This window comes from Ictidomys tridecemlineatus, chromosome 7 (assembly GCF_052094955.1).
Source record: "Ictidomys tridecemlineatus isolate mIctTri1 chromosome 7, mIctTri1.hap1, whole genome shotgun sequence".
Classification (NCBI taxonomy): Eukaryota; Metazoa; Chordata; class Mammalia; order Rodentia; family Sciuridae; genus Ictidomys; species Ictidomys tridecemlineatus.
In genome coordinates this window covers 40,550,512-40,574,488 of record NC_135483.1, presented here as the reverse complement: position 1 = coordinate 40,574,488, position 23,977 = coordinate 40,550,512, and the positions used below count along the sequence as shown (strand labels likewise).

The 23,977-nt window shown below is 38.4% G+C and overlaps 1 protein-coding gene and 2 pseudogenes across 1 annotated transcript in view; 2 read left to right on the top strand and 1 right to left on the bottom strand.

Annotated features, from left to right (window-relative positions):
• Positions 1-10,755, bottom strand: part of Gem (GTP binding protein overexpressed in skeletal muscle) — a 67,464-nt gene extending 56,709 nt beyond the window's left edge. Inside the window, exon 1 of the mRNA XM_078016912.1 lies at positions 10,700-10,755. The gene's annotated coding sequence lies outside the window, so the exon portion shown is untranslated. The remainder of the gene's footprint in view (positions 1-10,699) is intronic.
• Positions 1,818-8,838, top strand: LOC106144981 (eukaryotic translation initiation factor 1-like; annotated as a pseudogene).
• On the top strand, positions 9,036-9,884 carry LOC101968739 (small ribosomal subunit protein eS1 pseudogene; annotated as a pseudogene).
• Positions 10,756-23,977: the final 13,222 nt, after the last annotated feature.

Here is a 23,977-nt window from a genome sequence, read left to right as displayed (position 1 = left end):
ACTTAAAAACAGCATAGTACAGGGACACAGCCACTTCAATGTTTGTAACAGCACAGTTCACAATAGCTAAACTGTGGAAGCAACCTAGATGCCCATCAGTAGATGAATGGATAAAGAAAATGTGGTATATATACACAATGGAATATTACTCAGCAATAAAAGAGAATAAAATTATGACATTTGCAGGTTAATATATGGAGTTAGAGAATATAATGCTAAGAGAAGTTAGCCAATCCCAAAAAACCAAATGCCAAATGTTTTCTCTGATATAAAGTTGTTGATTCATGATAGGGTTGAGGGGGCAGCATTGGAGGATTAGATGAACTCTAAATAGGGCAAAGGGGTGGGAAGGGAGGGGAGAGAGCATGGGGATAGGAAAGACAGTGGAATGAGATAGACACGTATCCTAAGTACATGTATGAAGACATGAATGGTGTGACTCTGTGTACAATCAGAGTTGAAAAATTTTGCTTTATAAGTGTAATATGAATTGTAATACAATCTGTTGTCATATATAACAAATTAGAATAAATAAAAATAAAAAATAATTTTAAAAATGCAATGGAAAAAGAATCCCATGTTCATTGTAAATGATGCTATTATTTTAATTATAATGTTTACTTGTTCATTGCTAGTATATAGAAACATAATTGATTTTTGTATATTAATCTGAATCTCAAATTTACTAAACTCACTCACTTTGTGTCTTCTTTGGGATTTTCTCAGTGAACAATTATGGCAACTGTAAATAAAGACCCTTTCACTTCTTCCTTTCCTAAAAAGAAAAAGAGGAAGAGAAGGAAAAAATATACTGAACATATATAGACCTTTTTCTTGTTATTATCCCCTAAACAATACAGTATAAAAACAATAGCATTTACAATGTGTTAGGTGTATAAGTAATGTAGAGATAATTTAAAATATGGGCAGATATGCAAGGTCATATGCAAATATCATGCCATTTTTTTATAAGGAACTTGAGTATTTGCCTATTTTGGTATTCACCAGGGTCCTGGAACCAATCCCTCCATGGATACTGAGGAACTTCTATATTTACTGTTTTTAAAAAAATGAATGAATGGATGGATGGATGGCTAGACGGATGGATGACTAACATCACCTTTAAGAATGGCCCTTATGCTGGGCACAGTGTAGTACACCTATAATCCCAGCAACTCGGGAGACTGAGGCAGGAGGATGGAGAGTTCAAAGCCAGCCTCAGCAGAAGAGTGAGGTGTTAACAACTCAGCAAGACTCTATCTCTAAATAAAATATAAAAAAGGACTGGAGATGTGGCTCAGTGGTAAAGCATCCCTGGATTCAGTCTCCAGTACAAAAAAAAAAAAAAAAGTCCTTATAAGCCCACACGAGGTATGGTGTAACCTTAGCCACTTTCCTCAGTACCAGCTGAAGAAAGGCTCATGGAGGAAAGGGGACTGAGGAGGAGGATGATCAAGGACCTAGGAATTAAACCAGAGACACTGTACCTAATAGAAGAAGGAGGAGGAGGAGGAAATGCATAATATGGACAGTGTGTGTATGGAAATCTAGTGCATCTGGCTCAGATAGGAAGTGAAGGGACACCTGAGATCCCCACACAAACTGTGCGGCCCAGGCCAGTCTCCCTATGGACCTGCAGGTGTGTTCCCACCGTGGATTTCACTGCCATTGTCTGTGCTGTCCTCCTTCTCAAGCACAACTTCTGAGGCTTGAATTTTCTCTCGGCCTGCAGGGAGCATGCCAAGAACTTCCTGTAGTTCATGAGTCATGATCTCCTGGCCCTGAGCACAGAACATCTCCTGAGGGAAGCCAGGGCTATGGGGGCCCCAGACTCTGAGGGAAGCTCTGCCAGAGGATACACTGACGGAGAAGCAGTACCCAGGAAAGGTCCTGCGGAGGTGCTGGGATAAAGTGTGTAGGGTGCCATGGAAATCTCAATGGGTGGCCAGGCCTGAAAGAACTCAGAGCATACAGAATACTAGGCACTGAGCTGGACTCAGGCAGCCTGACGTGTGTTCTCAGGAGTCCAGGCTTGACGGTTGCTGAGGGAACCAAGGAGAAAAGCCTATGTGAGATTCTTCTACAAGCAGAAAAGCCCTATTACCACCAGCTGCTGTGGCTAAACAGAAATTCAACGTCAAACGTACAAGACATAATATTCCCTGCCTCTCCTTTCTATGCCTTCTGAATTCTGATTTCTAGGAAGGGTTAAAAAGGAGGGAGCACTCACTAAGTCTTCATCGCGGATTTGAACACAGCCAAATCTGCTGTAGAGCAGGACACACTCCCAAGACCACAAAGAGCCCTGCAAGCCCAGAGAGAAGAGCAAACCAGATTTGGCCTTTGCAAATGCAGAAACGGCAGCCTATTCCTTCTGCACACACCTTGAAGCATGCCTACCTTTTGTAATCTTACTTGAGACCATCAACAAATATTTATGAAGCCCCTGATGTGCCGCACGCAGGACTGTGTTCAACATGTGACTTCCAGAAGCTATCCAGAATCCTTTTCTCCCTGAAAGCACTAACGTGTCACCTGGCTGCTTCCAACACCATATGTTAATATTCGTGTCACTCCTCTATCTCAAATGACAGCTGCCAGAGAGACAGGTGTCTGGGGATTTATTTCCATTTCAAATGTTATTGTTTTCCTAGCTTCTGCTATCATTTTTTTTGCTCTTGGCTATGTATAGAATCTATTTTATTTTTCTTCTTCCCCTTTGTTTCTCATATAAGCGGGACACACAACACACACACACACACACACACACACACACACACACACACAAAAGCAGAGAAAAACAGAGAGAGAGCTAAATTACTGACAATAATTGCAAGACACCTCACCTCTGAGGACCTTAGTTTCCACACCTAGAAAATAAAAGTACTGAAGAAGACAAGCTGCAAAAAACCTTTTGAATCTTCTTCTGGGACCTGGGGTTCTGGGTAGCCAGATCTTCACTTTTAAATAAGGAAAGGAAGGGAGAAGCACCCAGGTCATGGACAAAGTAGAGATCAGAGTTAAAAAAAAAAAAAAAAAAACTGTTGAATTGCCAAGTTGCTCTGCTCATGCCCAGCATGTAATAGACAGCCCGGATTATAAGACCCACTGTGAACAGATTCTATGTCCAGAACAAGAGCCAAACTGTTAGATTGAGGTGAATGGAAATTATTAAGTGTTCAAAGTTTCCTTAAATAATTATTTTGTTACTGGGTACTAATCAAAAAGGTGGACTCTAGACTGGCTTTGGGGACAGGAGTTGTGATAGTTTGGGAGTTGAATGTCCTGTGATTGCCCGTGTGTTAAAGACTTGGTCCTCAGGGTGGTGCTATTGGGAGATAGTAGAACCTTTAAGAGGTGGAAGGTCTTTAAGTCATTGAGGTTGTGCCCTTGAAAGAGAAAGAGAGACCTGATCTTTTCCTCCCCATCTCTTACTGCCTCGCCACAGCTCAAAGCAATGGGACCAGTTGACCCTGGGCTGGAATCTCCAAAACTGCGAGCCAAAAATAAGGCTTTTCTCTTTTTAAGTTAATTACCTTTTAACTGAAGGTAATTAAGTTTGATTCTAGTGATGAAAAGCTTACTGAAACAGGGATGGCAGGAGCTAAGGAAGATCAGGCAAGAAGAGGAATGGGTTTTATCCCTCTTTAGTTTGGACATGGGCCAGCCTGCATTGATGCTTGACCCCTTGGACATCTCTTCAAATGGCAAGCTGTGGTTGCTTGGAACACAACCCACCCCAATGCCTGTGGATCAGGATAGAAAAATAAAATAAAAATTAGACAAAGCCTTCTCCACCCTCACAAATTCTTGGGAAGCCACTCAGAAATGGATAAAAACACATAGATACGGGGTGGGGGGGTGACAGAGAGAGATTAAGTCAATGCATATTAAAAGGGCAAGGAACTCCCAAACCAAAGAAAAATCACACCTCCCTGAAGGAGGTAGCAGAAGACAAGGCAGCAATACAAGCTAGAGCTTGAGGGAGAAGGCAGGGGAGAGCACAGACAGGAGGGAGGCCCAGAGGAAGAGACAGTTGATGGACTAAGTGTAATTTGGAGAAGATGTGGCACTCAAAGAGGATTGTTAGTTTGATATATATGAATCATACTGTGTAATGCCCCCCTTCTGTGTCTCATGTAGGAATTTTAAGACTGTAACAAGATTAAAATCCCTTTACAAGGTTTTCTTGAAGTTGGAAACATGTTTTTTTTTTTTTTTGACTGCTACCCCTTGCTAAGACAGATACAAAGTCTCATCTTGGTTGCATTCTGGTGAGCTCTGAAAGAGCACTTCATGCCTGAATTGACCTCAACCTGTTATCCACAGGGTTTATGAAGAGTGAGCATCGTGAAGAAGGGCCTTTGGTTTGAAGTAAAACCATACTGATTTCAATCATAGTTGCATGGAGTAGTTTAGCCTCTGTTTCCTCAATCTGAAAAGAAGACAATAATTTCTAAACTAATGTATGGTAGTCCTCAACAAGGAGCCCCTTGAACCACCCTGAAAAACTTTCCCAAAGACCCTATGCTCATAAGAATGAAGAAAGTACTGAAAGTGGATGAATCTGAAAAAATCATAATAAATGAAAGAAATCAAACCCAAGCACCATAGGTGGTATGATTACAATTATAAGAACAGTCAAGAGAAGCAAATCTATGGAGATAGATCATTGGTTGGAAATGAGGAATGATGGCAGACAAGCACAAAGGGTGGTTGGGTGGTAGAAATTATTTAAAGGAAGATTGCAGTGATGGTTGCACAACTGATACTAATAATCACTGAATTATACACTTTAAAGGGTAATTTTATGGTATGTAAATTATATCTCAATAAAACTAAAAAATAAATATGTTCCTCATTAACCTCAATTTGACAGTATTGTTGGGGGAAAAGGAGAATTTGTTACCTGAAAGAATTTTCTCCATTTAGTTCTTATACATACCCTCCCTGCCCACACATGAGTATGAATACAAACCCTTGCTTCACAAAGAGTGGTCAACAGCCAGCAACATCAGCCGTCCTCAGGGAGCTTGCTGGGAAGTCAGACTCTGAGGCCCCACCACAGAACTAATTTGTGGTTTCAAGTTGACGAGCACATTCAAGTTTAAGAAGCACTGCTCTAGAACATTCATCAAACAATGAGAACCATGCCCTCCCAAAGTCTGTTCTCTGGTCATGTCATCGTCTTTTATGAATACGACATTTGATTGGCATCCTTTTCCAGAGAACATTCTTGTTTTCCTGAAACCAAGTATTTGGGGAAAAAAAAAACCAAATAGCTTCTTTTCAAATTAAAGTCCTTCGTTATTTGTTATAAACAACACTAATCAGTGTTGCCTGCCTGCTGCAAAGACTGGACCAGATGTTTCCGTGAGGCTGCATCCAAGAGTAAAATACCAGGCATCCAAAGACTGCAGCCCTCACCTCCCTTTCTGGATGGTCATGGGAGAATCCAAATGACCATTTGCTGTAGCTTAGAGGCCTCCCCACAATCTGTCGTGTTGGGAGGCTGTCCCCACTGATATTTCTCTTTCTAATCCCATGTAGCTCAAATATCAGATGGTTAGCACTTAACACACTGGAAAACAACCTAAAGATGAGCAATTTTATGAGCATTCATATTTTGATGCTTGCAAAGCAAATAAGACAGAAGGGACCTGATTTCTAATTGGTCTGGTTCTGGCCTGGAGAATAAAGCAAAAATTGTGTTTTTAACTGCTTTGAGGACCTATTAACTGCAGAACCTAAAGACTTTCCTTCCCCCAAAAGATACTAGCACTGAACATTGACCTCAGGTACCTAGGTCAATGTTGGCAATTTTTACTCTAAAATATGGGAAACATCATTTCAATTATGTTAGAGATTTTTATTACCTCTAAACCAAAGTGTTTGGGGAAATGCTCTTTTAGCATAATTTTATCTTATTAAGCAAGGTGCTTATTTTTATTAATGTATATTAATTGTATGAATTAATGGGTTTGACTGTGACATATACTCATATATCATGCTTTGATCATATCCACACTCTCTTTTTCCCTCCTTTTCCCTCTCCTTTCTCTTATTCCCTCCATCTCAGTTCCTTTCCCTTCCCTAATAACCCCTCTTCTACTTTCAGGACATCATTTTGGGGTTTTTGAGGTTTTGTTTTTGATTTTTAGTTTCCACATATGAGAGAAAACATATGATACTTATCTAACTTATTTTGCTTCACATGCTGACCTCCAAATCTATTTTCCTACAAATGACATGACTTTATTTTTCTTTATAGCTGAATAAAACTCTGTTGTGTCTATATATCACATTTTCCATTTTCTTTATCCATTCATCTGTTGACTGACACTGAGGCTAATTCCGCAATTTGGGTATTGTGAATAGTGCCACAATGAACATAGGTATGCAGAGAACTATTTTATATGCTGACTTCATTTACTTTGGGTATATACCCAGGAGTAGTATAGCTAGATCATGTGATAGCTCTATATTTTTAGTTTCTTTTTTTTTTTTAAAGAGAGAAGTGAGAGAGAGACAGAGAGAATTTTTAATATTTATTTTTTAGTTTTTGGTGGACACAACATCTTTGTTTGTATGTGGTGCTGAGGATCGAACCCAGGCCGCATGCATGCCAGGCAAGCGCGCTACCGCTTGAGCCACATCCCTAGGACACTATATTTTTAGTTTCTTAAGAAACTTCCACATACTGTTTTCCATAATGATTATACCAATTTACATTCCCATCAGCAGTGTCTAAGTGTTCCTTCCTCTCCAAATTCTCCCCAACATTTGTTATTGTTGGGGATTTTTTTCTAATTTTGTCTTGTTTTTGTTGGTTTTGATGACAGCCATTCTGTCTAGGCTGAGTTGGAGTCTCAATGAAGTTTTTGATTTGCATTTCCCTGATGGCTAAAAATGTTGAGTATTTCTTCATATTTGTATTGGTCATTTGTACTTCTTTTGAGAAATATCTGTCCAGATCTTTTGTCTGTTTGTTGATTGGGTTATTGGTTCTTCTGTTAAATTTTTTGACTTTTTTATATATCCTGGATATCAATCCTCTGTCAGAAAAATAGCTAGCAAGAATTTTCTCCTATCCTGTCGATGGACTCTACAGAAGTTTTTCAATTTGATTCAATCCCATTTGTCAATTCTTCCATTTATTTCCAGGGGTATTGGAGGCCTGTCAAGGAAATCACTGCCTGGTGCCAATATCTTGAAGGGGTTCCTCCGTTTCCTCTAGTAGATTCAAAGTTTCAAGTCTTATATTAAGAATTTTGATCCAAGTCACGGAGCTGCCTATGAGGACTCAGCAACCTCCTGATGAACTCCCTTCTCACTCCTTCTTCCACAACTGCCTTCCATAGGCCATTTCCGCCCAAGCAAAGGAATCGTATGGTGTGTCCACTATCCAGGACCTCCACTCTTTCTACCTCTTTACTGATTCAAGTAAGGGTGGTAACCTGCTTCCTGCTGATACTGAGGATTGTATCCATATGAGAAATCAACAGAGAAACATCAGGAAGACCCCCTACTACTATCCAAGGGATTGCTGATGATTACCATAAAAAAGAAACTAATGAAGGCATTTAAGAAGAAATTTGCCTGCAATGGTAGAATAATTAAGCATCCAGAATATTGAGAAGCAATTCAGCTACTGGGTGATCAGCACAAAAACACAAGCCAGTTCTTGGTAAAGACTGGACTGACTCCAGATGATCAGCTGAAGGTTTGTGGGGTTTAAATGGCTCACTGAAATTGTGAGGATTTCCTGTTATTATTCCAATTGCTTAGAATAACATTTTCTAACCTTTTACTTGCAGTCTGTGTATGTCTTTGCTGATAAGGTGAGTTTCCTGTAGTCAACAAACAATTAGGTCTTGTTTTATAATCCAATCAGCTAGACTGCATCTTTTAATTTGATAATTAAGACCATTATAGTCAGAATTTTTATTTAAAGACATGAACTAGTACCTGTCATTTTGTTGTTTTTCTTCTGATTGCTTTGAATAATCTATATTCACTTGTTTTTCCTTTATTCATCTTAAAGTTTTGATGGTTTACTGGATTAATAATGCTTGGATCCAGTTAAAGAATTTATAGAAAAAGGAAGGAAGACAGAAAGAATAAGATAAGAAAAAAATGGGTCAAAAATTCCTCCTACCTGAGATACTTGAGTCTTCTAATTTGGGAGTCTTCCAGGCATAGCAGGAAGATAATGGGTCACAGAAGAAGCTGGTTGTGATTCCTCTCAACTTCGACCAAATGGATCCAGATGGTATGTAGGCACACCCTGTCCCATGTGTCTCACCAGGCAGATTACGATAATATTGGCAACAGAACAACTGTTTTCACTCCTGACATCTTTTGTATGCACACTCAGGAGCCTGCTAAAAGTCAGAGGCACTGAGAATCTTAGTGTATGGACTGAGCTTCAGGAGTGTGTGGACCGGCCAGGTGGGTACACACTTGCCTCAGAAGCCCTCAGTCTGTGAGCCCGGTGAATGGCAAACATTAAAGTCAGGAGTATACTGGAACGCATTTGTCAGTGGGGTAAGCAATCACACTGCTAAGTTCTGCACTGGATAACAGGGACACAGGCAGGGTCAGGGTGTAGGGGTAAGCTAAATGATTTGCCAGTTTCCTTTTTTTTTTTTTTTTAATTTTTGATTTGCCAGGTTCAGTCTAAGTGCTGTTAGACCTGCCCCCCATCCCCACTAAACCTCATATGATTGGTCTTGCTCTTTATCACAGAAGTCCGGGTCACAGACCCCTGAGCCCTCCAGTCCCCTTCCAATCACAGCCCACATTCCCCACTTCTCTAACCCCTCTGCAGAGTTGTGACAGACACTTTCTCTAACCACTACTATCTCAACCATTTCATGTGGCTCTCTTACCTCAGTCACTGCAGTGGGGTGTCCCTAGGGAGTTTTAATTGATTGTTCTGTTTTCTGATTCCTAGGGCAGTTTAGTCCCTAACAGAAGACCCTTCTCAAGATGGCTCCTGGTTATAGCACCCTTAGAGTCTGCTGAGTCATATAATGAATCCCTTCTCTAAAACTGGTTTGTTATACAGGAGGAGCACCTCTCTAAGCAGCACCTTGGCAGTAGGCAAGAACAAGCACCTTATAAAAGGTGGCAAGAAGGAAGCCAAGCAGAAAATTTTCTAAGAACATTTGGTATGATGTTTTAAAACACTAGCTATGTTCGATATGAGAAATACTGGGAAAATATTAGCCACAAGAACTCAAGGAATCAAAATTGCATCTGATGGCCTCAAGGGTCATGTGTTTGAAGTAAGTCTTGCTGATCTGCAGAATAATTAAATTGCATTTAGAAAATTCAAGCTAATTACTGAGAATGTGCAGGGCAAAACTGCCTAACTTCTAATGCATGGATCTTACCAGTGATAAAATGAGATTCATGGCCAAAAGAGTGGCAGACCATGATTGAAGCTCAAGTTCATGTCAAGACTATGGATGGCTATTTTCTGCATCTGTTCTTTGTTGGTTTTACTTTTAAAAATGCAACAATCAAATGCAGAAGCCCTCTTATACTCAGCACCAACTGGTCTGCCTAATCCAGAAAGAGATAACAGAAATCATGACCCCAGAAGTGCCAAACTGACTTGAAAGAAGTGATCAATAAATTGATTCCAGACAGCTTGGGAAAGATATAGAAAAGGTTCACCAGTCTATTTATCCTCTTTATGATGTCTTTGTTAGAAAAGTAAAAATACTGAAGAAGACCAGGGTGGAAATGGGAAAACTCATGGAGCTTCTTGGTGAAGACAGTAGTTCTGGGAAAACTACTAGAGATAAGACGACAAGCACTAAGTTGAACGCATTGATGGACATGAACCACCGTCCAAGAATCTATTTAAAATTTAGAATTTTAATAGTGACAAATAAAAAGTCTTATTTATGGGGAGAGAAAGCTTGTAAGAACCACAGGTTTGCCTCACAGTTAGGTCTGCCAGTTTGCTGTTGTCATTGAGGTTTTGTGCCATCTCCCACTTACCTTATGCTTGCAGGGTCAGTTCCCCACCATGGTTCACCACCCCACCATGAATAGGGTAGCTGGGACTGAAGTTTCAAACACTTTGTACTTTTCTCTAATTTATCTTTCTCCTTCTCCATGCTGATATGGTTTCCTGTCACTTCTCTGTTGGTTTCAGAGTTCTCCTCTTTCTCTATTAGGAATACAATTTCCGCTTTGTTGCCCCGACTCTTCTCACTTACAGAGTCATGTGAAGGGTACTTCTCTTCTGCCATCTTCCCACTAGACAAGGTTCTATCCTCTGTCACTCAAGATGACTATCCTGCCCAGGGTCCACTCACCATTCTTGGATCCCCTGTGTATCTTTATTTTTATTTTTCCTCATAAACACTGCCTCTAAAAGAACAGCAGGAAAAAAAGGAAAGATTGATAAAGGTAGACCAGTTGTCTCTGTTCCTTTGGAGGTCTAGGGACAATGATGAACAAAATTCTCATTTTTATATGATGTTTCTTCTATCACAGAAGTTGAACTCACATGGGGATTTGAAGATGGCAGATAAATTTTGAGCCAAGTTAAAATAAAATCAAACCGTCTAAAAATCATCACAAAAGAATATTCATCCACTCTTTCCAACAGTAGAAAGTATAAAGGATTTTCCAAACTCTGCAAAAAATGTGAAAAAAATTTTCATGTTACTTTACTTACGGTCAATGTGGGAGGAGGGAGAAGAATGGATCTCAGACCAAAGATTCCAGAGTCACAACCTAGAAAGGGGGGAAAAAAAGAGAGAAAAGGATCTGGAGCTGGAACAGGCTGGGCAGCTGATAGTCTGTGGATACCAGATGAGTTTGCTTCAACTACAGCAGCTGGGAGCAGCCCAATGATTTAAGGGCCTCGTGATGTCTTCCACACACAAAGGACATGGTGTGCTTCTCATGCCCTAATTTTTACTTCCCAAGATATGAAAAATACACACTTTGAACTACGACGTTGAATGAATGAGCTCTTGATATAAACAGTGTTTATATCAACATGCCATTTATTTTTAAAAATTGCCTGTGAATTTTTAAGCTTCAAAACTTGTGGTGAGGAAAAGATGCAGTAATAACTTCATCTTGAATTTAATTTTTTATTGATTCATTCAATGAATAGACCGTATTACCATTATCAGCTATTAGAGCTATTGACAAGTTATTATGAACAGCCATACTTACCCTATCAGAATCCATCCCAGAGATCTCAACAATTACCAAAAAGAGAAGAATAACTATCCACACTAGAGCAGCATTGGGTGATAAAAAAAAAAAAATGTTTACACACAAATGAGGGCTGGGAATATAGCTCAGTTGGTAGAATGCTTGCCTCGAACGCACAAAGCCCTGGGTCCAATTCCCAGCACCACAAGAAGAAAAAAAAAACATAAATGATCAAAACATACATGTTTCAGGAGATTTAGATGAATTTCAGGCTTATCTTTTTGTATAAAGGATGTTAGTCTGCCAATTATGACACTAAAGAAAGACAACATCTTGATAATTTATTTCCACACTACAATTTCTCCAAGGTTAAGTGGGCTTGGTGGCTTACAATGCAGCAGAAAATGCTGTGGGGAAACATTTGCTGTGTTCTCCCTGCTGAAGGAGTGCATTGATTGGTGACTAAGCTGTTTGTTTTGGAAGCGTTATCACTCACTTTGCCATTGAAATCACCCTGTTGGGAAGGTAAAGGTCAGAAGCTTGTGGGTCCTTCCAACTCAGCCCAGAGACAGGGTTCAGGCTACAGCTGATCCACACCAGACACACAGGGAACAGTCTCCATAACCAGACACAATGTCGGGAGGAGGGCTCAGAAGCATCACTTGGCAACTGATGGAGCCATTTGGCAGGTCATGAGAGTCTCCTCTGAAAAACTCAAAAAAGACTTGAAGTGTTTACCACATTGTATTGGGGGAGAGATAATAAATTAAATGTCAGTATGATGGAGTAAGAAAAGGAGCCTCACTGCAGTAAGTAGATGCTGATTATGATTGGAGATCTGGGGAGAAAACAAATCATTTTTGGCAGCATGAAAAGAAATGAATATGTGTGTCAAGGTTAAAGAAAAATCTCTTCTGTTCGAAGTGGAGACTTGCTTTGCAACCGGTAGGAGTGTTACTGCCTGGCTAGGAGAGAAGAACATTATGAATCTAGAGTGGAGAAATGTAGTCTGCTTGATCCTGAAGTAGACGTAACATTGAAAATAATCAGAGAGAAAGAGGCTAAGGTGGGACCAGACTGAAGAGAATGTTTTTTTTATCTTCTGACCATAATTTCATGAATATTTTTCTCACAGCTCCACTTCACACAATAAGGAGCAGCTGCCTGCAACCCTATGTCAGGGATTCTAAGATGATTTGGGGGCTTTTGATAAAATATTAGCAATGTCTGCCCTACAAGGTGAATAGAGGTCCCCATGCTGCAGGTCTGCTGACTTAGTCCTATAGTAGCGGGGAACCATGAGAAGTTCAAAAGCAAACCAACTTTATTAAACAGAGATACAGCCTTCATATCAACATGCTATTTATTTTTAAAAGTTGCCTGTGAATTTTTAAGCTTCAAAACTTGTGATGAGGAAAAAATGCAGTAATAACTTCATCTTGATTTAATTTTTTATTGATTTGTTCAATGAATAGTTTTGTGTGACTACACAAAGAACCAGGAATTAATGAGGGTAAGAAAATTTCCTTCTGAGATCCAGGAGTTTAGACCGATAAGAGAGACAGAGAAGTAAACCAACCACCAGAGCTACTGAGGGATACATTGAAGATACAGGGGTAGCTGAAAAGTGGTCCCTAAAAGACATCCATGCTCAATCCTTGGAACTTGTGAAAGTTACTTTATATGGAAAAAAAAGGAAGGAAGGAAGGAAGATTTTTACAGATGTGATTAAGAACTCATGGCTCAGGAGGCAGAGGCAGGAGGATCTCAAGTTCAAAGCCAGCCTCAACAAAAGCGAGGCACTGAGCAGCTCAGTGAGACCCTGTCTCTAAATAAAACACAAAATAGGGCTGGAGATGTGGCTCAGTGGTCAAGTGCCCCTGAGTTCAATCCCCAGTACCAAAAAAAAAAGAAAAAAGAACTCATGGAAGGGTGGCTTATTCAGGACCCTTGGGGCCGGTTTCTGAACTGATTCTGGCTGACTGAAACAAAACAAAAAATTCCATGGAAGGTGGGATACAAGAATGTCTATAGAGGGTAAATAGAGTCTGGAAGGGTTAGAGGAGCAAGCTCAGAAAATGGAGAGAACCCCAGAAAGCTCCAAATGTGAATGGAAGGAACAAGATTTCAGGGGGCAGCTACCCCAACTGGAAATACGGAATGCATTCCTGCCATTTCTATTTCTTTGTGTTCCTATCTCCAATCCAAAATGCCAGAAAGTACATTCTGATGGAATAAGATTTACACTGTTAGAGGTGAAAGAGGAAGAATGCCCCCCACTTCAGCTTCCTCTGGGGAAAGAGAAGGAGGGATTCCACAACTATTACACATAAGGGGATTCTGCCCCATATTCCATAAGGTTTTACTATTAACAACCAGAAAAAACAAAGACCCATACCAGGAGACTCCTAATCCAGTCTTAGGTGGCTTTTGAGCTTATCTGGTCATCTGTCAATCCAGTTGTCTTATTTAAATCAGAACCTACCAAGCAAATAGAACCCAGCCATAGGTGTTTGTACAGTTGAATTATTTATCATTCGCGCGTGTGTGCGCACGCGCACACACACAAAGTCCTACATGTTAACCCCTCCACTGCCTGACATGCTCAGCCCTGAACTGTCTATTAGTCCTCTTTCCTATTTTCAAGCCCCATTACTGCACTCCTGACCACCAAGTGTAAAATTAATTCAAAGGGATTTGGGAAGGAGGAAAGAGAATATGGGATTGAGTCAAAAGATACCACATATGGCCTCTCTGGACTTTACTGCACCTGTGTTCTTAGAACTTTAACGTGCAATCCCCCATGTATCCTGGGCACTGAGAGCAAACAGTGCCATTGCTTGCAACTAATGAAATGTGTACCTCATTGCTTAGCAACCCCACGCTGTTTATGTGACTAACTCCAGGCCTAGACATATATGAGTATAACTTGGACTCTCTGGAGAATGTAACTGAGTCACAGTTCTACTTTTATGAGATCAGGGAAGAATAAAAACATTATTTACCTACGTGGTTGCCCACAGTTCCTGAAATGAAGCAGAACTCTAGGACCTTCAGGTGAGATGACTCAGAAGATGGAGGAGAGATAATGAGGATGAATGAGGGCAGCAAGTTTCAAGAACAGGCTGGAAATAAATCCTATTAACATCATCCTTGTGAAGAGATCTGAGCATCTCTGCCATCCTGGCTCCCAGTACAGGTCTGAGATGATCCGTAGTCAGCAGATTCTAAGTTAGACACAAACAATGCCTTACCATTGTTCTGAAATGGAGTTTATGCCTCGAAGTTTCCTGGAAAGAATGCAATACTTTATGGATAAGATCAAATGCAAATGTTCTAAACATTTAGCTAATACATACCCAACTACTTACAGATATACCATATTGCTATGACTTAAATAAGCCCATAAAATTCACCTGTAGACCACTGGAATCTGCCGTCTTCCCTCCACAGGTTAGTCCCCGGAGTCATGATCTGTCTCTCCCCTGTGCTGACGCCTTCTTGCCGCAATATCAGAGGAAGCACAATCCACGAAACAGTCAAATGACAGTTCTGCCACCAGGTAGTAGTATGCCATAAGCAACTCTCCAAACCCCAGATTCCTTACCTATGAAAAAGGTAAAATAATAGCACTTTATAGGGCTGTCCTGGAAATGAGATGAGATACTGTAAATAAGCACGAGTCCCTGCCTGGGGCACAAGAAACCCTCAACATAGAGTAACTATTTTTTGTCAGGTTGGAATCCTAACTCTACCACTTACCCCCTGTTGACCTTGTCTAAACTATTTCACCTGAGCTTCCATTTCCTCCTCTGTACAAGAGTGAAAGAACACGGATCTTACAATATTCTCGAGAATATTAAATAAGATAATATATGTAAAAGAGTCTGGCACAGAATGGATATCAATTCATATTCGTTTACTAGCGGGAACAATTTGGGCACTTCTACCCATTGTTCCCTTTCATGCAGACTAAGCTAACACGTCACGGATAGTTAGGTTTATCTGGGATTTTCTTCCAAAAAAGACAAATTTCTCTAAGTTATTAAGATTTTTATAAGCAACTTTAGGAGAGAGATTATTTCTCAATATAGCTTGATATCCCAAGGCCTGGCCCACAATAGACAAAACTGAATTAAAAGAAATTCTCCTCTGTTCCCAACTACCTGCCCTGTTCTACCTACCCCTCAACAGCCTTGTTCCCCTCCTTATACTGTCTCTTGAGAATCTTATTTTTTGAAAGCACAATATTGACAACAAAGATTACATTCCAAAAATTATGGATCATGTCCTTTCTTAATCTCTTAATGATTAGAATTAAGGGAACATTAAAAAACCTCTTTCTTTAAATTAGTTAAGAAGCTATTTAAACCATTATGTAATATTAGAGTTTGGGGTAGGGGAGTTCATGCACTCCAGAAACACAAATCAATATATAGGAAAAAAGTGTTAGAAATTTAATTAATATAATATTAAATGTACATAGTTTATAAATAAACTCTATATAGTAGGGGTACATGAGTAAAAACTTTGGTAGGGTTATACCTTACATAATTTAAAAAATGGTCAGATTCTATAGTACACACCTGTAATTCCAGCTACTCAGGAGGCTGAAGCAAGAGGATCTTAAGTTTCCAGCCTCAGTAATTTAACAAGACCTGTCTCAAAGTAAAAAGGGCTGGAGGGGCTGGGGCTTAGCTCAGTGGCAGAGTGCTTGCCCAGCATATGTGAGGCACTGGATTCGATTCTCAGCACCATATAAAAATAAACACATAAAATAAAGGTATGTTGTCCATCTACAACTACAAAAAAAAATTTTTAAAGTCGGGGGAGGCTGGAGATGCAGCTTAGTGGTAAAGCATTCCCAGGTTTAATTTTCAGTACCACAAAAAAAGTATTTGGAGATCATTAACTTCAATCATGTATTCAATGTCAAAATTTGCCTTTTTTTTTTTTTTTTTTTGCACTAGGTATTGAACCTTTACCACTAAGCTACATGCCTAACCTTTTTTTTTTTTTAATCGAAACAGGGCTTCACTCAGTTGCTTAGAGCTTTACTAAATTACTGAGGCTGCCCCTGAATTTACAATCCTCCTGCCCCACCCTCCAGAGTCACTGGGATTACAGGGGTGTGCCATTGCCCACAGCTCCATTATTCTTATATCCAAAAATTATCATGACAATTTAAACTTTATTCCTTGGAATGTATAGAGTTACCCATATAAAAACCACATACACAGATTTTTTTATATTTTGTTTTAGTTGTCAATGGACCTTTATTTTATTTACTTATATGTGGTGCTGAGAGTCAAACTCGTGTCTCACACATGCTAGGCAAGTACTCCACCACTGAGCTATAACCCACATCCAATTTTGTAGATTTTAAAGGCCCAATACTATTACTGAGCTTATTAGATAAGTGGGGGGAGGAGAGATGGAAGGAACAAGAAGAGAAGACAAGACCAAGGGATTAAAATTCCCAAAATCTCAAGATAATAATTTAACCATGGCATGTATCCTAACATTTCAACCACAAAAACATCAAGTGTGAAATACACCTAACATCCATTTTTTGTTAGTCAATGTGAACAATACACAAAAACCTTGCCCTGAAATTAAGTTAACCAAAACCAGTTTCCCCTGCAGTAATACAAATCTCACTGGGGCCCAGGTGTCTGATGTGTGGCTGTCTTCACCTGTTGGCCTTCTTGACTTTGACCCTTCACGTTCCTTGGCCATCTGCCCAGAGGCTGTTTGTAATTGATCTGTCCTGCTGGCCTCTCCTTGTCCATTCTTTAAAGTGGTGTTAAGTCATGACAGACAGCCTCAAGGCTGCCCCAGGCTTGTGTTAGGAAGTAGAAGATTAATTCAAATTGCCTAAACAATGAGTTACACAAGACCTTCTTCTTAGTGGAATGTTTTTCATTAGGTATTTTTAAAAGTTTCCTCTACTTGATTATTGACGCCTCTCATTCACCTGTCCAGCCATACAGGGACGTATTTAAGTGCAGTGTCTACTGTCTACAATCACCTAGACTATGGCAGATAGCTTCACTCCTATGGATAGTTCTTGCTCTAACATTCAGGGTGCTCAAGACCCATTAAAGCTGGTTCTGGACACACTAATCATCTGGAAGTATTTGCTTTCTGTTAGCTAAATAACCATTCTTAGTAAAACAAGCCATTAATGAGTCAGCCCAGACTTAATTGTTTGGGCAAGTCATAACTGGCTAAATAGCTTCTCAGAGTTGTGACCCAAGGATTCAGTGCCAAGGTGAAGGAGATGGTTTTTCTTCTCTGTGGCTTTAGGGACAAAGTTTCAGCCAGCTGGAATATGAAATGAATCAGTAATAGAAACAAAATTTAAAATATTTTTCAATACAAATTCAATTTTTGATTTAAATGAAATTTCAAATTGTCTGCTATTACCATGGGGTTCTTATGATTCTTCAACACCTCATTATGGCTATTTTTAAGGACCTTTCATATTTTCTCCTCTCCAGCCTCTTACATATGGAGCTCCACTCTTCCAGGATGTTTTTCTCTCCTCTGACACCCTGAATCCTGAGTCATCCGGTCCACCTATCCAAACTTACCCTAATTTATTTCTAATTTATTTCTCCAAAGCTTTCACTGGTTTTTGTAGCTCATATTGAACCCTCTCCCCTTCTTTGTAACAGGCCTATGAAAAACTCAGTCAATGTGTGCTACTTTGTGCTGTTCTCCAATGATACAGGGAAATCTTGGATGAGGTGAATTATTATGAGCACATTTCTTTTCACCGTTCCACCAAAGCCCACATTCTGTATCATGCTAAGTATTTATGAAGTTATACTCAATCAGCACATCTGGAGCTTTGCCATTAAGGTTGCCTGTTTTGTGTTAATCAGAGACATGCGACCATGCCAGGAGGAACCTTAACAAGAAGGAAACACAATGTTTCTAAAAGGAAAACAGTTTTATTAATCAAAACCTTCCTATGTATTAATAATCGCTACCATTGATTGAACATTGTTAAGATAGAAAACTAAAAATGACCATGTTATAATGTTGGTTGCATTTATTTCAGATTGAATTTTCTGAGAGATACATTTCAGCTATACTGAATATCCCCTGTGCTCCCACTCCTATTACTTTCTCTCCCTAGCCACTAGTCACTACTATATGAACTTGAACTGTCTGTATTGTTTTCTGTCCAGTACACACACAAATATACACATACACATAATATGGTGATTTTTTACATTAGTAAGCACATCTACCAGAATTCACACCATTTAGTAAATCTATCCCTTTATTCTGAGCTAATCTGTGATTGGTGGAATTGACACTGGAATAGTTTCATGCTTAAGCTTTAAAAAAGACCAGCTGCTTCTGCTTTTGTACTCCCTGGACCCCTGAAGCCAATATCTGAGAAACTGGTCAGTGTGAAAATTCTACATGTGTGGAGGCTACCTGGAAAGGGAGATGCCCTAAAACTGCATGGAGAAAAAGCACTTATTCCCAAATCCCTGTGGATCCCAGTTCAAGCTGAACTACCAGCCACCAAGTAAACAACAAGAGCAGGAGAATTGTCCAGTGGATTGAGCTTGGATGGTAGAATTGTAGCAAATAAAATATTTGTTCATTTAAGTCACTAAGTTCTTGGGTGGTTTGTTATGCAGGAAAAGACCATCAAAACATAGGCTCATAAACAAGGCATGGTAGTATTTTATGTGGGGTTTTGCTTCAAAATGAGTGGCATTAGTGCACATAACATTCTGAAACTTCTTTTTAGCTTTATTAATATCAAAAACATATATTTAGCTCATTCATTTTAATGGCTAAATAATCATCCATTGCATAAGTAACTCAACTTGTTTTAAAAATTGGCTTGTTTCCCAAGTTTTCTCTATGGCAAACCAAGAAGTAAAGGAAAATCTAATGTAGATTTTAATAAGCTTTTATGAGAAAGCTTCTCTAAGTTTACATACCCTAATGTTACTAAAGATTTTTCCTGCACCAAGCACTGTATCACTAAAACAAATTTGAGGTAGTCAGTAATATACAAATTTTTAGGTAGCCAATATTATACATATTAATTAAAGAGTATAAGAGAAACACAGGCTAAAGGTCACACAGCAAGTTACAGAAATAGGATTTAGACAGGTTTATCTGACTCCAGAGTTCACATTCCCAATCTCTATCTGCTCAGTGTAGTAGCTTCCATGGAGTTATGTTTATTGATTTTGCTTTCCCCAGCAAAATTATAAACCTTTCAAGAGCTTAAAAGATATTATTTATAATATTCATACTAGCCATCACTTATGAAGTATTTACTGTGTGCCAAATATTGTAAGTAATGTTTGAAATACTATATTTAATTCCATTTAATGCCCACACAATCTGATGACAAAAGTAATATTTCCATTTTACAAATGAGGAAACTGAGGCATGAAAAGTTTAAATAACTTCTGCAGAATCATACAGATAGTCAATGGCTAAGCCAAGAGCAAAATCAAGTTTCATGGGACTTGAAGCTTATACAAACCGGGGTAGGGAAGCTGTCTTGAAAAAAATTTCTTAATCCTAAGATACAAAATTAGGTAAGAAAGTGAATATTCAGAATGAACTCAGAAAATCAGGACTTCTTACTTAAACTTCATATATGCAAGTCCCTTTCTTCTAAGAGGGCTTTGGACAATTCTCTTAAAATGCTTACTTAGAAAAGACTTAAGCTTTTAAAAAGACCAGCTGATTCTGCTTTTGTTCTCCCTGGACCTCTGAAGCCAATATCTGAGAAACTGGTCAGTGTGAAAACTCTACATGTGTGGAGGTTACCTGGAAAGGGAGATGTCCCAAAACTGCATGGAGAAAAAGAGTTTATTCCCGAGTGAGGGACCCTGAGGCTGAAGCAGCATTAGCTGGTAGTAAATATACCTCCTGGGCAGAAATGGGATTTAAGCCATGTGGAGTCTTCTCCAAAGCCATATCTCAGGTGCCATATGGGGTTCCTATCATTTAGGGGGCCTGGCAGAGTGCTCAACCCACATCAGTGAGCCATGCCCTTGTACACTGCCCACCTTATCCACTCTCCCTGAGGTCACACAGTTAATTTTCTTCATAATATCTACTCCGACCTATAGATCTTACCTGTGTGTCCGTGTGTTTATTGTCTGCTTCCCCCACTAGCACATATACTTTGTGAGACCAGGGATCATGTCCATCTTTGATCCTCGCTGTGCTCTCAACATCCAGAATAGTGCCCAGGGCTAGTTCATAGTATCAGTGGATATCTATTCAATAAAGTAACAAATATTAGCTGAATAAATAAATTAAAAATATTTTTTAAGATAGATCAAAACCTAGAGAATTTATATATATTTTTAAAGTTTATAGTGTTTGGAACAACAAACTTGTATAATTTTAAAAACAAATGTACATTTTGCACAGATCATACATTATATATATATTTTTTAAATGTAGCTCATGGCTTTTTTTTTAATATTTATTTTTTAGTTTTTGGTGGACACAACATATTTGTTTGTATGTGGTGCTGAGGATCGAACCCGGGCCGCACGCATGCCAGGCGAGTGCACTACCGCTTGAGCCACATCCCCAGCCCCCATACATTATATTAAGTTTGTTCTTTTACCAAAATATTCAATATTTCACACTCCAAATTTAATCTATAGTTCTTTTATTTATTGGGGGAGGCAATGCATTTAATTATAGATTTAAAGGTTAGAAAACAATACATTTCTTCCACCAAAGGTCAGTGTAAATATGTAAACAAGAGTTCTTATCCTTTTCTAAAGTTGTGGTCTAAAATATTCAAGAACTATCCTTATATTGCTCATTAAAAAGGTTTAGGGAAGATGAGGATCATGCTTTCAGAAGTGTGGGACTTCTATAGATATAATTCTATGCTCACTCAGAACAAATGGAAAGGGATGAGGGTCAGAACCGATAAGCACTAAGAAAAGGGACAATGATCTTTTTTGTCCTTAAATACCATAGGTCTACTAATGCAGCCATAGACAGAATGAGATTTGTGGAGAAGTGCCATCAGACTATGGATCCATGTTAAAAGTTTATTATGTTTAAAAACCTGAACTGTTATTAAGTGTGTGCCTCTCTCTATACCTGGGCTACTGATCAATACATAATAAATGCTACTTCTGCTTTGATAGAAGAAGAAGAAGAAGAGGAGGAGGAGGAGGAGGAGGAGGAGGAGGAGGAGGAGGAGGAGGAGGAGGAGGAAGAGGAATAATTATATTCATAACATAGTAACCCAAAAGTCACAATACACATTCTTTAGGAATCCATAGACAGCAGTAGCTTTTTTTTCCAATGATTGCTTCATTTTTACATTTTCATAAATGTAAATTTTCCCCCACATGGATAATTTATCTTAACTTGAGAAATCATTGGGAAATCAAAAAAGGAGAAATGTTTCTTTCTAGACTATGAATCATATCAAAGAATTGCATTAACTCTGTTTTATATTTTCCACACTGGTTTATTTGAAAGACTATTTCATTTTTTTTATCCTCATTTCACATTTAACAAACATGATTAAAATTCAAAATAACAACTTTGTTTTCTTAAAGTTACATAATTGTTATTGAGGGAAAACACAGACTACATAAAATTATTGTCTGAGATAAATATTTGAGGTTAAAATATCTTTTGTTTTCTTTTCTTCTATTAAGTATGGCAAAGAAAAATCCTCAAAATAACTATAATTAATGTTTCATTTGGTGATGGTTCACTTCCCTGTTGACTCTCCACGCATCCTTCTCAGAACAGAGAAGCAAGTCTCTGTTTCTGTTTATTTTGGTTAACAAGATTTCCAAATCTTCATTCAACCCTCTGATGAGTTTTAAGAGCACATTTCCAGTATTGACTTATTTATATTATTGTCAATATATGGAGCTAATGGGAAGAAAAAAAAATGTTAGATGCCTTACTCTTTTTTTTTTTTAGTTGCCAATGGACTTTTATCATTTATTTGTTTTATTTATTTATTTATATGTGGTGCTGAGAATTGAACCCAGTGCCTCACATATGCTAGGTAAGCACTCTACCATGGAGCTACAACTCCAGCCAAGATGCCTTACTCTTAACACCAAAATTAACTCCAGCAGAATCTGAAACTTAAAAGGGAGAAAAAAAAATTACAAAAGTACAAAAAGATAATATAGGGGACTTTTACTTCTTAAAATAGTAGATTACATAATCCAACCAACTATTCTGCTGAAAACAAGGCAAAATATTCTTAAACATACACCTACCATAGGATTCAACTACAACTATTCAACTCCTAGCTATTTACCCAAGAGAAATTAAAATGTATGTCCACTCACAAATGTTCATAGTAATTTGATTTATAAGAGCCAAAAACTGGAAACCCAAATACCCATCTTGTGATGAACAGATAAACAAATTGAGGGTACATCTATACAATGTGATACGACTATTTAACAGGAGTGAATTATTTATGCATGTAACAACATAGATGAATCTTAAGATAATTACTTTGAATGAAAGAAGCCACACAAAACAGAGTAAAGGCTATATATGCTTTTATTTATATAAATTTCTAGAAAATGAAAACCAGTTCATTGTAATGAAAAGTAAATCTGTGGATACTTGAGGATGGGGAGTTGGGATGACTCAGAGAGTAGGGAAAGAAGAGATTACCAAGACCCATGAAGACACTCTGGAGGGTAATGGATATGTTCACTATTGTATTTGTGATAATGGTTTCATGGCTAAATACATGTGCAATACAATTGCAATTCCCACTTTTAGAGAAAGTCCAAACTAGTATACAAAGACGTAAAAACAAGAATAAATCCATGTTAAATATGTGTCAAAACTCAACAAATTGGGGCTGGGACTGTGACTTAGCGGTAGAGTGCTTGCCTTGCAGTGGCGGGACCCGGGTTCGATCCTCAGCACCACATAAAAATAAAGGCATTGTGTTGTGTCCATCTACACCTAAAAAAATAAATATTAAAATTTTAAAAAGCTCAACAAATTATACACCTTAATTATGTACAGTTTACCATATATGGACTACACTTTAATAATTACCTCAACAAAGTTTACAACAATAACTTCAATCCAAACCTCAACATAATAAGTTTACTTGAAAGAATTAGAGAGCCCCGGAAGGCAGTGAAGAATGACACATCAAGAACAAGGAGAAGAAACCTCAGAGAGCTAAACCTGGTATTTGGGGTCATCTCTCCCTTTAGGAAGCTCTTTAAATGTTTATCTTAAAAAGAAAAAAATGAAAATGATTGGGCAAGCTGTTCCAACGTAAAATTTTTTCAAAAGAACTCAGAGAAAGAAGTGTACTGAATGAAAAATAAAATAAGAACAGAAATTAATGAATCCAGAAACAATAATTACTACCATAATGACCAAAACAAAATGTTGAATTAAAAAAAGAGACAGACAGATAGCAAGATTTATCAAGAAAAAAGAAATTGTAAAAACACAAATGAAAGAGGAGACGTAAATACAAAGGAAATACACATATTAAAAAAGGAAACTATATACATCTATACATTTGAAAATGACAACTTCAGAAAAATATTACTTACCAAACTAATTAAAGAGAATTTAAAAAAAAAAAACTTAATAAACCCAAAACCACTCAAGTGTTTTGGTTATTAAAAATTAGCCAGCGCAATTGCCCATACCTGTAATCCTGGATACTCGGGAGGCTGAGGCAGGAGGATTACAAGCTTGAGGCCAGCATGGGCAACTTTGGAAGACCCTATCTCAAAATAAA